The sequence below is a fragment of the Callorhinus ursinus genome, unplaced genomic scaffold (genome assembly GCF_003265705.2).
Source record: "Callorhinus ursinus isolate GAN/ISIS: 27379988/994484 unplaced genomic scaffold, GSC_fseal_2.0 scaffold7, whole genome shotgun sequence".
Lineage (NCBI taxonomy): Eukaryota > Metazoa > Chordata > Mammalia > Carnivora > Otariidae > Callorhinus > Callorhinus ursinus.
Window position 1 is genome coordinate 53,642,745 of NW_027397069.1, and position 14,528 is coordinate 53,657,272.

At 40.2% G+C, this 14,528-nt stretch overlaps 1 protein-coding gene and 1 pseudogene across 19 annotated transcripts in view; one reads left to right on the forward strand and one right to left on the reverse strand.

Moving 5' to 3' along the window:
- RCBTB2 (RCC1 and BTB domain containing protein 2) overlaps window positions 1-1,008 on the reverse strand; it is a 44,271-nt gene extending 43,263 nt beyond the window's left edge. For 12 of the 19 annotated variants that reach the window (XM_025874911.2, XM_025874902.2, XM_073894549.1 and 9 more), the window contains exon 1: window positions 869-1,008. The gene's annotated coding sequence lies outside the window, so the exon portion shown is untranslated. The remainder of the gene's footprint in view (window positions 1-868) is intronic. The other 7 variants (XM_073894550.1, XM_025874908.2, XM_025874900.2 and 4 more) reach the window with 4 other exon arrangements.
- An 11,949-nt stretch (window positions 1,009-12,957) lies between these two features.
- The window catches only part of LOC141373066 (cytochrome c oxidase subunit 7C, mitochondrial pseudogene), a 14,786-nt pseudogene continuing 13,215 nt past the window's right edge, over window positions 12,958-14,528 (forward strand).

Below are 14,528 nucleotides of genomic sequence, written 5' to 3' on the forward strand. Positions count from 1 at the left end.
ATTCAGCTCTAAGGCTAAGTCGCCAAGAGCGATAGGAGGCAGCTCCGTGACATGCATTTTGTGACAGTCCTGGACTCGCACTGCTCCATTTTATGTAACTTCCCAAAGACAAAAACAAAAAGTTCGCTCTGAACTCGCCTTCCAACTCAGGCCAAGGCGGAGCACTTGGAAAGTTTTCAGCATCTGAAAACTTCTATTTCCGGGGCTGAGCAGAGCAATACCTTCCTGCTTAAAGGTTTACGGCGATTCCTCCCATCCCTCCACAGCAGCTTCACCTAGCTTAGCCAAACTTTCTGTGCTGTCCCTCGACAGCAGGACCCAAGGTTGAAGGCATCATACTGAGCTAGCGAGCAGGTTCGGGGCCGGGAGCTAGGTGAGTGGGTTTTCGGGACACCAGCCTCGAGTCGAGGCGGCCGAAATGAAAACAGTAGCAGCCTACGCGGAGCGACGAATGGGGAAAGAAAGAGAAACTCTGAGGCAGGCGCCACCCCCGCAATCCGGAACGACGCCCTGCCTCGCGTGCGGGAGGCGGCGAAGCCTCGCGAGCCGCGACCCTCGTCCCGCGCACCCTGTCAGCTAGGAGGCTCGCGCACGCGCAGCGCCGCCAGGGCCCGCGGCCTGGGGGGGGTAACAATCGCAGAGTCGCGCGCCCAGCCCCCGCCGGCGGGTTTGCGCACGCGCGGCGACGCCTCGGCCCTAGGCCTGGGCGGGGGTGTAAACCCCCGGGGGCTGCTCGTCAGCCGTCGCTGCGTCCCGGAGTTCGGACTGAGAGGGCGGGGAGAAATGGCCCGTTGCGGGGGAATCTGAGAGTGGCCGGCTTCGAGTCCGGCGTCCCCTCTTGACTTCCTACGCCATCCTGTCCCCTTACCTCAGCGCAGGCCCGAGCCGCATCCGCTCCGCCCTCTGGGTCGCCGTTACTGCTCGGTCGGGGGCCCGGCGCAGCGACGAGTTGGCGCCTCCCCCTGAAGCCGCCCGGCCTCGGCGGGTTGCGTTCGGGTGCCAGGCCGGGGATGGGAAGGGAGGGGAGCGCACTCGAGGGGAGGGGGCCGGCGACGGAGCCTCGCCCCTCCTCCTCTCGCCCGGCAGCCCACTGCCGCCCCCGCCCCTTGCCCGCCGACTCCCCGTCTTCTCCGAGCGAACCCCAGGACGGCGCCCCGCCTCGCCCTCTGGGCCCATCTCCGCCCTGCGGGACACCCCCACTTTCTCCAGGGTTCTGGGTCCCAGAGGCTTGAGAATTTGGAGATGCCTGACTCGGAAGGGTGAGGCGAGTGTGTGGTGCTGTGGGCAACCTTTTCTACGGTCCGTGTCCCGCCGCCTGTCTCTTTTTCTTGTGGTGGTCCCTCCATCAGGAAGCTCAAATCCCGTCTCACACGGTTTACCCCTGCTTTTCACCTCACTGCTGTGGGGCCGAAGTCCTGTACCCTTCTAATAACGAATGTTGAAATAATGAGTGATTTGTCTTGAGGGGGTGACCTGAGTTACCTTGGGACCAAGGTCTTCCGGAACAACCGCACTATCCCTTTACTAATTTTAATAATTTCTTGTATTACACTGTACTTCTGTTGGCCTTGGTAGGTTTTAGTAAAATGCACCACGGCTTTATAATGTGCAATACTTTCTTCCACTTTACTACACTTAACGTTGACCTGAGTGGGTTTTGGTAAAATGCTTCACAACTACTGTTACTAGCTGTTCCTGTGAAGTAAGCTGAATGCCTTTACACAGGTTTTTAAATGAGGACACAGGTTCAACGTTTAAGTGACTTGCCAAAAAGTAGTACAGCCGGATAGACTGAGATGACAACCCACAGTGACCATGTCGGTGTTGTTTGGTCTGGTCTTTGTCATTCATTGGGAAAACATCCTTCCAGAATGTCTAGGTGTTTTTATTGCAGTTGTTGTAGTTGGCAGACGTTTATGTCTGTTATCACAGGATAGTCCATTAAAACCCAGAAAGAGGCTTGCATTTACTTGACTTTGTAGGTTGTAAGCAGGGCAAGAGTCTTACATGCATGGCATTGCCTAAGACAAGCTTTTCCCTTAAGACAATCAGTTACCCTTTGGCCTTTTAATATAAAAGGTAACATAACCATAATTGAAAGGACAGCTTGGGTTTTTTATTTGAAAAGTTTAATTAGAAGGAACTCCTTTGAAAGTATTTAAGGGAGAAGGTGGTCAGACTTAAGGAAGGTAGTGAGATAAGGTGGGGTTATTACTAAACATACCTTCTTCCTTTTACTATTTGTGATTTTTATATCTCACTAGATTGTGAAACTCTTGAGAGCACAGATCATGCCTTATTTCTGTACCATAAAATGCTTAATAAATGTGGAATCAAATTACACTGATTATATGCCCTTTAGCTCTTCAAATAGGCTTCCGTACGTCATTAAGAGACCTAAACATAAGCATTAATCCATGGTTGGTTTACTCTCATTTTGGATTGTTTGTGCCAATTCTCCTGGGCTTGACTGCCTGGATAAACCGACCTCTTAAGAGTGGTGGATACCTAATCCAAAAAGGCTTTAAGTCACCTTTTCTTATACCCTGATCAGCTGTCTCCTTCCTCTCCTTGTGGTAAAGCTGCATAATACTGAGTCTGCATAAAAAATCCACTGGCTTGTTTTTCTGTTCAGGAAAAGGCTTTTCCTCTGATCACCACCAAAGCTAAAATCCATCATTAAACAAGTTTAGAGTCGGTTCATTAGACAGGAATTGTTTCTAATTCAAACACTCAAGTTCTCCTGCCACCTTTTTCCCTTTATCCAGACTATTTTGTATTTAAGGCATTTTAAGAGTCACTATTTAAAGAACAAAGTTATAGAAAACCACTTTCATACAGAATATAATGCATAATTTACAAATCAACCTCTATAGTAATTCTTTCTCTAAAGGTATAATACTTTACAAATAAGTATTTTAAGATTTAGGTATTTTTAAAATAACTTTAATACCTTAAATATACCTTTCGGGGCCCTGGGTGGCTCAGTCATTAAGCGTCTGCCTTCGGCTCAGGTTGTGATCCCAGGGTCCTGGGATCGAGCCCCTGCATCGGGCTCCCTGTTCTGCGGGAAGCCTGCTTCTCCCTCTCCCATGCCCCCTGTTTGTGTTCCTTCTCTTGCTGTGTCTCTCTGTCAAATAAATAAATGAAATCTTTACAAATATATATATATATATATACATACCTTTTAAAATACTTTTTAAAAGTCATGAAGTTCCCTTAGGACTTTTTAAAGGTACTAAGGTGATTTCTAAATGATAAAAAAGCATAGGCTTTCTCCAGTTTCCACCATGAATCCTATCGCTAATGGAGAACTTTTGTTAAGATGTGATTGTAGGAAGAATGATCAGAACAGAGGATTCAACAGGTATAGTCCCAAAATATAGAAGAGGAAATTTCCTGTAACAAATCTAACCTCTAGAGCAGTTGGGAAGAAACTTTTAGAATACCTCTATTTTTATCTAAATTAAGAAATGAAACTTTACTAATATTTAATATGTATATTGACAATAGTGCATTTTTTTTGTAATCCAAGTACATGACCAAAAATATTTAGAGACCACTTCTCTAGAGTACCATCAGTTCTGTAGGAAGCATCTGAGTTCACTGCATGTTTTGACTCTATAATATTTTAAATACAATAATTTGGATTTATACAACATTTTAAGTATAATAATCTTGAAACGTATTTAACATTGAAAATTTTAGCTTTGTTATACTATGCAATAAGTAAATGTTTATTCTTTAACCACTTTTAGCATGAGTTGTTTATTTAACAAATCCTGGTAATTTGTATATTGTTTCTTTGCATTATCATAGAACTGAGAGTTTAAGTATAAATCCTCATTTTATAGATGCCCAGATTATGAAGTAATTTGTCTCAAGTCTTTGGATTCATAGTTTCAGTGCTTTTTCCAATGCATCATCCCACTCATAGGACAAATAGCAGAATCCCATTATCCATCAAATGAATGATAACAACAATGCCATTGCACAAGATGGGAAGGTGAGGTATTTCTCATAGAACTCTAAGAGGAAGAAATTCTTTTTTAACCTTTTACTTTAAAATAATTATAGATTCACATGAAGTTGCAAAAATAGTACAGAGAGGTCCCATGCGCCTGCCCCCACTTTCCCTCACTATGTTTAAGGTAATAATACACTGCAAACATGAAGATAAAGCAAAGACTTGGATTGAATCAGCTGACCAAACTCTGGGAAAACTAATTGGCCAGAAGTTGAAGGTTGAAAAGGACTGTTTTGGGGCAAAGAGTCTGAATGAGGGGAACTGTTCTAGAGAAAAGAAGGAGGAGAAGGGGAAGGGGGAAGAAGACCATTAAACACAACACATTCCTTGGTCAGAAGAGAAGTGATAGCCTCTATAAAAGGTAGGTATTTTTTGTGCCTTTTTTTTTCTTTTGGTCTATTATTTCATCATTTATCATTTCTTTTAAAGTATTCCAGATAATGTCATTGCTATCATAACCTCTATCCCTACAGATCACAGCAGGTTTGCAATAAAAAAGAATAACTTTCTGACTCCATCATCTAAGGGCAACCTTGTAGGAATATTAGCCCTCCTTAAAGCCCATAGGGGCTGGGAAGATGGAGTATTCTAGTATAATTCTGTAGACACCATGTAGCATCCTCCTCTTTTGCCACTCCTGAGTGAGGACAGGCGACCCTTCTGGGGTCCTGGCTACTCCCAGTTGTGTGGGAGAGAATAAGTGCCCAGGCCACTCCGCTGGAGAAGGCACAAAGGCAGCACTGCCCAGCTCTCTGTGTTTTAGAGAGATGTCAGTTCTGCTTTGGCTTTGCAGACCCTTCCTCTTTGCCGTGCTATATGGCATGGTGTATCCCAGCAGGGTGCTAAGATACAAAGCAATGAAGATAAGATACATGTACATGTTACTGCGGCAATAATGAGAGAACAACAAACTACCAGAAGGAGGTCAAGAAAGGCTTCCCAAAAGAAAAAAAACTTTGGCGTTAAGTTTTAAGGATGTGCACAAGTTAGCTAAGAGACCAAACATTAGGGATGGGAGTGCTAGGGAAGGGAAGCATTCCAAGTAGAGAAAGAGTATGATCTGTTCGAGAATTGTAAGCTGCTCAACAAGGCAGAACAAAGGATATGTGGAGGGGATAGAGTAATAGTAGAAGACTAAAGTAGCAATAATTTCTTGAGTGTTTTCTTGGATTGCACTCTTTATAGTACATTGTCTTAATTAGTCCCTACCATAAACTGCAACTTAATTCTGACCCTGTTTTTCAGATGAAATACTAGAGACTTAACTAACTTGCCTAAGGTCACATAACTAGTAAGCACTGGGCTAGGACTCAAATCTATCTCTGATTCCAATCTGGAGCTCTTTCCATTTGACCATGTGGTCCCTTTCCACATGAAGTAGAAAGCAAAGTGGCCAAATAATAAAAGACCTTGGCAATGCAACAGCAAGATATATCACCGGATCTAACAACAGATTTTAAGCAAGAGAATGACCTAATGCCCTTTGTGTTGAGGAGGCCCCCTGTTGTGCAGTGGGGAGGATGGTGAGCCTGGAGCCAGGGAGATCATGTTAAGACTCTATCCAATCAGCCCAGGTAGGACAGTAAGAGTCCTTGAACTCAATGCAACAGTTGGATGGGCTTAGAGAAAGAAAATTTTGAGAAAATTTTGATTAATTTTGAGAAAACATTAATATACTTCTCCATAAGAATAATAAGTCAAAGAAATAGAAACATTTTAATTGATGCTGGGAGCATATTGAATATTGATAAAACTCAATATTCAATATTCATTTTTGATAAAAAATTTAATAAATGGCTACATATATGCACTGGAAGCTAGCTTCATGTTTAACACTGAAATTCTAACAGCATATCCATTAAATATTGGAATAAATACATACTTAATACTCTAATGCTATTCTGGAAGTACTAGCTAATGCACTTAGATAAGAAAATAAAGCAAGGAATATGAAGACTAAAAAGGATGCAGAAAATTTATTATTTATAAACTATGCAATTAGATTTGTTGGCTAAAGGGATACACACAGCTCCTTTCCCCTACCTCCTAGCTCCATTCCAATTTTGGACTGATCAAGTTCAAAGGCATTTTACAGGTACCCTCTCAAGAGAATGGAGCTCTTCTGTGCCCTGGTAGCACATTGTCCAGTGGAGCTACTGGGAAGGGCTCTTGTGACTCTTTTAATAGGGCTTGAAACAATGTCAGAGCCCCCCTCTTGGGAGATAGTCAACATATTAACTCCACTTGTGGCTTTTCATTCCTTGTGCCTGAAAGGCAAGACAAGCTCAGTGATGTAGTCTAACTGCCCCAAGTTTTGGAGCAAACACTTTTTTGTTCTTGCATAGCTTTCTCCTGGCATTGCAGGGGCAAGAGCCACAACTGAGGATGGGATTCTAAGGTAGAAATAAACAGGGAAGATTTCCTGGCCTGCTTTTGTTCTAAATCATGTAGGCATATATAATGTACTGGTATGGCCCAATTTGCTGAGTTTAACATTAGAGCCCAGGGCAAATCATCACATAATAGTGATCATTTGCCTTGCTCCATTTTTTTTTCATTTGGTTTGGTTTGGTTTTTGATTGTTCATTTTACGGGCGTGTGTGAGTGTGCACGTGCGTGCACATGTGTATGTATTTTTCTTGGGGACTCTAGAGAAAAGAAGGTCAAGAACAGGATTTGGGTTTTTCTGGATTTCCTTGTCAAACACCACTTTAGTTGTTCCCACTTTTGGCATGACCTATGTATACCTCAAAAGCCCAAGAAAACACACTGAAAAACTTTTAGAAATAATAGAGTTTAGTGATGCAGCCAGCTCAAAATCAATACACAAAAATCAATATGAAGAAAACTATAAAACTACTGAGACAAAGGAAGGCAAAATGGAGAAACATGCTATTTGTAGATAGGAAGACGCGATAATATAAGGATGCCAATTTTCCTAAAATTAATTTAAGTGTAACATTGTCTTGATAAAATTCTCACTGGCTTTATTTAAATAATTCTAAAATCTCAAAAGTGTAGTTTGGGAGAGCCCTTTGGAAGGCTTTGACTTTAGGTATTAAATTTGTCCTTTGACTCAATAATCCCGCCTTTAGGAATTTATTAGTATGAAAAGATATATGCAGAAAGGTGTATAGCATTTTTATAATTGGGAAAAGTAGAAAGCAACCTATATATTCTATAACAAACTAGTTAGATAAAGTATGGCAAATACTGTTGATTGTCCACCTAAAAGCTACCCTCTCTTTCTCTCTCTTTCTTCCTCTCTTTTTCTTTTTTACTTTTTATTAGGGGAAATTTCAAACATATACAAAAATAGACAGAATGATTAATATGTCCCCATGCACCTGTCATTCAGCTTCATGAATTAGCAATTCACAGCCAAACTTGTCTTATCAGTACTTCTCTCCACCACCATATTATTTTGAAGCATCTTATCATTTCTTATCATTTCATCTGTAAATATTTCAGTGGATGTTTCCTAAAGATAAGGAGTCTCTTTTGAAAAACAACCAAAATACTATTATGATATTTTGAAAAAATAACACTAATTCCTTGACCATGAAAGATCCTTTCAGAGTTCAGTTTATCTTACAAGTACCATATGTTTTTTTTAAAAGTTTGAGTGACTTGGGATTCAAAGTATACATGTTGCAATTGGTTGATATGTCCTTTAAGTTTCTTTTAACTCTCCAGCACCTTTTGTTTCCTTGCAATGTATTTGTTAGAGACACCAGGTTCTTTGTCCTCTAGATCTTCCAAAATCTGGAATTTCCTGAAGGCAGTCTCCATATTTCCCATAAATTAGTAACCTAGAACCTTCCTTATATTCAGGTTTTATTTTTTACTTTTTGGCAAGATGACTTCTTAGATGATGTTGTGTCCTTCCATTGAGAGGGTTATAATGTTGGATTGTTTCTGCAATGTTAATAGTTGTTGATACTCAATGCCTATATCCATGTTATACTGACTGAATATGATACACTGAATTAAATACTAATGTAATTCAGTAGATGTTTTAAATGGTGCAATCCTAACTCTATCATTTCTTCTTCATTTATTAGCTGGAATACGTCTATAGAGGGGAAATACTTTCCTCAATGATTTGATTTCCCGGTGATATAGGACACACATGATTCTTTCCCTTAATTTGCCAGTTTTCAAAACAATGAGTTGTTTCCCTAGCATGCTCCAATTGTGACCAAATGAGTTTGTTGGTATCATTGTGCATTCATGGATTTAAACTTGCTTCTTGTGTTTCATCTCCTTTTTCTTGCTCACAGAACCCTGTTTTTGTTCAGGTAGTAATGCAGTGAGTCACAGAGAAGAAATCCTAGCTTGACTGACTCTATCTTATTAATTCATTCTCATTTGGCACTGTCTAAGGTGGGCATATGACTGGTCCTGACTGTAGACACATATGAGGAAGATCACTTCCAAGAAAGACCCCTCCACCCACTCAGGTGCCCCCTTCTCCCCCATCCCTCCGACCCCAGCTTTTTTCATATATCACATGAGGACTTGATGTTTAAGAGAGCTGCTACTCAAATTGGAACATCCCAGTGGATACATGTGATACACAGCACAGTATGAACATTAATACTGCAGATCTAGACTTATTGACAGAGGAAGCTATCTATGATATGTTGCTGATACAGTACACATTGTTAAAACTATTTACATAAGATTGACACAAGCGCATATATTTACACCAAGACTTGCCTGGAATTAAGTTCACTGACTGATGAGAGATTGGTGAATTCCCACTTTATTTGTTGTATTTTTCTATAAGGTATAAGGCTTAAATTTTTATGTAAATAATAAACTTTTTGGAAAGTATGATTCTGGGCAATTCTCACTTCTCTCATGTTACTTATAATGAATTCTTTTAAAAAATATATCCCATCATAAAAATTCTTTTTTATAAGACCCCATAACTCACATCACATCACATGATTTTTCTGCATAGTATAATCGTCATGCAGGAAATGTTTTGATTCTGGAATAACATTTCCTGGTAAACATTTTTTGGAAACATTTTAAGCATTTCCTGATCTGAAAATTTTTGTGACTTTTTTTTTCCTTTGGGTATATTATTGTTATAATCAACAATACTGTTGAGCCCAGTGGGACATAATCATCCTGTTGAAGAAAAAACTTTCAGAAAAACATGAGTTTTATTAGAGACATTTTCCAGTCACTAAGAAAATACAATTGGCACAATTTTCACTTTGTGGTAAGAATAAGAAGTAGTCTCACTTTAGCCTACATTTAAGAAATTTCAATATCTTTGGCATACTTAATTCTCCCAAGAAACTGCATATTCTTAAAAACAAAAAGATATTAAAAAAAAAATCTAGGCCTCCAGAGTAAAATTGAAGAAGGGCCTTTTTTCCTATTGTTAATTATCCTTTATGTGGCTGGTTCTGCCAGCACATCAGCACAGGAAGCCAGGGCTATGCCAACCATGACAGTAATCAAAGGAAATAGAACCAACAACTCCCTATGGCTCATGTGCTGTATGCTCTGTGTTACCGTAGTTAATGGGGCAACTTCACTGAAGGAGATAAGAATCTAGAAAGGCAGTTCCTTGAGGACATTGATGAATTTTAAACAGAGATCAGATACAGTCGCCAGGATGGCATGGGGAGACAGAAGGATGTAGAGAAACAAATGGAGAAGTGGCTGCAGGAGTCCATACGAGAGACAATGCAAGCTGGAATTTGAGCAGGGATTTTGGGATGGAGAGGAGAGAAGAAAGGAAGGAGTAAGCCAATACTTTATATAGCCTCTCTCTTGTTCTCTCTTAACATCAGTGGAGTCTTCAGCAGGATTTACTTTGTCTCAGCTGGGGTATGGGAAACTGAGAACAAGGTTTCTTCTATCCACCCTTGGGTCAGAGCTTTGAAGGAGGAACCATTTGCTTTTTCCTGGCAGCCAGCATGGAAATGATGAAACTCTGTGCCAAGTCATTTGCCAGTTTGTTGTGTGGTCTGATAGATCCAGCCACTCCCAATGATTGATAGTAGGACCTATCTCCCACTACAGATAGGGATGCGGGCTTGACCCCAGTGTAGATAAAGTAGGCCACCAATCCCAAAGCCATATTATAGCCTTGACATCTTCTCCCTGTTCCTTCAGTGAAGTGTTATTCCTCACGCCCTCACCTGGGAGTGTTCTTATAACTTCTGGAGTGGACCTGGTCATTTATAGCCTTCCTGTGTAATTGGCTCTTCACCCAAATTGCTTTGAGGGGACAGACTGTATTGAAGCCTGGTCAAAGGTCAGACAAGGCCTCTGACTTCTCTGCAACAACAGGAACTCAAAACTGATGTTACCCCTCCAGCCTGAACCAATGTTGGTCTGAGAAAATATTGTGGCATATCTGCAACCTGGAGGGAAATCCTGGGACTGTCTCCCTGCCAAGCCATTCAAGAATCAGGATCTTAGATTTGCTCTGGGTCAAGAATGCTGTCCCAACCAGTGAAAATACAAAGCATGGGTCAGTGAGAAAGTATAAGAGTCCCACCTAGAAGAAACTTCATTGAGACTCTACTCTTTAGAACTGGTTCTATTTAATCCTGCCCCCTTCTGAGATTCCTATCTGGTGTGCTAGTTCCTAGCCAGGGTTTCATGTCTCAGACCCAAGTCACTAGAGAACACTTGGAAACCAGTTCACTGTCTTATTTTTGCAAGGCTTTGTGTAATGTTTCTAAAGCTTAGTAGTATAGTCTGGACTGATGATGTCATATATATCACAGTGCAATGAGAAACAAAATGAAATTTCTAACTCTTTTTGTACATTGAAATAATTGCCTGTGTCATGAGTTGAGGTAAGGCCACCTTTTGGGGTTCCTAAAATTAAAGTTAGGAGGGAGGGCTGTAGAAAATTTCTCACCCTATTCCCTAGAACCACCTAGCCTGGTATATGGTCCATGTACTGAACCCTTGTCCCAACATCACCACCCAAATGGCTATCAATGCTATTCCCAGAGGATTTCCCAAGCAGCATATAGAAGGAAAAAATAAAGAGTAAGACTTTAGGCAAATTAGGAATCAATTATTAGTCAATAGTTTACAGCAGGGCTGCAAGATAAGCAGGACATACACCATCAAGAAGCCAGGAAGGGGTGACAAGATGCTGCCCGACTGTGGCTATACTTGAGGTTCTTATACTCATCTCTTACCTCAAGTCACTTCAATTCCAATCTCTTTCCACAGGCTTTGACAGGGCTTTCTTTTGGACTTCTCTATGATTAGGATTGACAGTAGCTCTTCTCTGGCTCAGCTCTGGGCTTCAGTGTCCTTTTTGTCTCTCCACAAACCCTTGTTTCCAACCCTTCCACCTTTTGTCATCTCCATCTGTGACCCAGGACTTCCTCCTACTTCGTGCATCAGAATGTCCAGGTCCTAGTTTAACCAGTCTTCCTGGTTCCTAAGGCCTCAGCTCTTCCTTTTCCTTTTCCATGTGGGGCAACTCAAACCAGCTCATGGTTCAGATGTGTCTCCCTCATCTCCCTATAAGCTCAGAGAGATCCCTGCCCCAAATAGACAATCCTCAGAAAGCTCACTGGTTCCCTATTTTGTCTTTAGTGCTTGGGACTTGAAGGTGATTTATTATTCTCATACCAGGGACACTCTTTCCAGCCCACCTTGGAGGATACAGGGGACCCCTGACTGCATACGTCCTGCGAGGGAGAATTGTGTTTTGGCAGTAATGCCGGAAAGCCAATTACCTCTGAGCCGTGCATTTCTCTATTGTTCACACGAAGAGTATGCAATCTTGTGTCAAAATTATTTTCAGACAAACATTGATGTTTTCAGCATTGCCCCCCAAGCTACTGTCTTAGCATATCTCATTTGCCCTGAGCTGATGTGACCTTAGAAATAAATTAGTGATAAGACATGAACGATGGGAAATGATCTGATGTGTGGAACTATGGCAACAAGGAGAAAAGGAACTAGCATTTATTTGTACTGTCAATGTACTAGTTACGAGACACAATTAATCACAATCATAGTCATAATATTTACTGTATGCATATCACGTGTAAGGCCCTGTGCTGAACCCTTATAGATGACCTAATTTAATCCTTACAACAACCCCATGAAATAAGCACCATGTTACTGTCCTCGTTTTGTGAATGAGAAACTTAAGCTTAAAGAGGTCAAGTAACTTGTTCAAGATGAACTGGGTTTCAAGTCGTGTTTGAATCTCACATCTACCAAGTTTTCTCTCTCTCGCTCTGTTTCTCTCTCAACTTTCTTTTTATTAGACTTCCCATAGGTTTGACTCTTTTATTGCTCTCTTCAAATAATCAGCTTTTGGCATTGTTAATCGAGTCTACTTTTCTTCCTGTTTTATTATTTTCTGCTTTTATTTTTATTGATCTGTTCTTTCAACACTCCTTGAATTTATGTTGTTCTCTTTCTAGCTTCTTGAGTCAGTGCTTAGAAAATTTGTGTTCTAAACACATGTGCTTAAGGCGATGAGTTCTCTTCTGAATGTTATTTTGACTACAACCCACAAGATGTTAGCATTTTTATCATTTCTGAAGAGTATACTTTCAATTCTCATGTCCTCTTTAACCCAGAAGGTATTTAGAAGTAAGTTTAGATAACCAGATTTTTTGGTGGGGAAGGAGTACTTAACCTTTGGTTAGTAGTTTTTACTTGAGTACCTTAACAATCAAAGTAGCAGTCTGTTTCCGATATTATGAAAAATATGAGTATCTTAATGCTACACTGAATTTTGCCATTTTCATTTATGTTGTTCTTCATTGGAGGAGAAAAACCATAAAGGAAAATATTGGTAGCCCATTTCTTTATTATTTATATAGTTATTTACTTTTTGCCGAGCAGGTGGGTAATGTCTTTCTGCTAGAAGGAAAGTTCCATGAAGGCAGGGACTTTGTTTGACATCACTGAATTTTCAACATCCAGAACAGTGCCTGCCTAGCACATGGTAAGCACTCAATTTATCAATCTCTCTATCAATTGCTGTATATGCAGCTTTAATGAGGTATAATAATATACATACCTATGTATAATATATGTCTATATGTGTATGTATGTATATGTACAGCTTTATTGAGGTATAATTGACAAACAATAAACTGCACATATTTAGAGTGTACAGTTTGCTAAGTTTTAACATATGTACACACCCTGGCAACTATCACCATAATCAAGATAATGAACATGTGTTACCCCCAAAAGTTTCCTCATGCCTATTTGCAATTTTACCACCACCATCCTCATGTTCCTTTCTCCAAAAAATGACCTCCTTTCTTTTTATTTATATCTTCTAAATGTTTATATAAGTGATATTATACAGTATGTACTCTTTTTTTAATCCATCTTCTTTCATTTAGCATAATGATTTTGAGATTCGTCCATGTCATTACATGTATCAATAGTTCATTCCTTAATTTTATTGCTTATTAGTATTCTCCTGCATGGATACAACATAATTTGTTTATCTGTGTACCTGTTAATGGACGTTTAGATCTGCTGTGAACAACTGTGTATAAATTTTTGTATAGATATATAATTCAGTTTCTCTTAAGTAAATTCCTAGGAGTGGAAGGGCTGGATCACATGGTAAGAATAAGAGTTGTTAAAATCTTTTCCAAAGTGGCTGAACCATTTTACATTCCCATGAGCAATATATGAGAATTCCAGTTTCTCCACATCCTCACCAAAACTCAGTATGGTCACTCTTTTAAATTTTAGACATTCTAATAGGTATGTGCTAGTAACTTATTGTGGTTAATTTGCATTCCCCTAATGACTACTGGTGAGGTGTGGGGAATGGGCACTTTTATGTATTGATGGGGGGTGCCTGGGTGGCTCTGTTGGTTCAGCATCTGCCTTAGGCTCAGGTCGTATTCCCGGGGTCCTGGGAACGAGCCCCACATCGGGCTCCCTGCTCAACAGGGAGGCTGCTTTTCCCTGTCCCTCTGCAGCTCCCCCTGCTTGTGCTCTCTTGCTCTCTCTTTCTCTCAAAAAAATAGATAAAATCCTTTAAAATATATATATATATATATTATGCATTGTTGATGGGACCATACATTGGAACCCCTTTTTTGTATTGCAAACTGAATTTTGGTAGTTCATTAAATATGAACAAACATTGACATAGTAATCCTATTTCTAGAAATCTAGAAACCTATTCTGTTATGAACTGGGCATAAAAGCTATCAGGCTAAACTCAGTTCTTTCCATAATTTTCTTCTGACTCAGAAGTGGTATTCTTAGACCTTCTTGCTAGTCAATTTCTATTTCTCCATAACACTTTGACAGTGGTTGGAGTGTATGAATTGTTCAGTCCTGCAGTGGTGATTTAATCTAAAATGCAACTAGAAATCTTAAAGATGGAAAACATGATATAGTATTGTAGATTGGAGCTTTTCTTTACTTTTCTTTTCTTTCTTTCTTTCTTTCTTTCTTTCTTTCTTTCTTTCTTTCTTTCTTTCTTTCTTTCTTTCTTTCTTTCTTT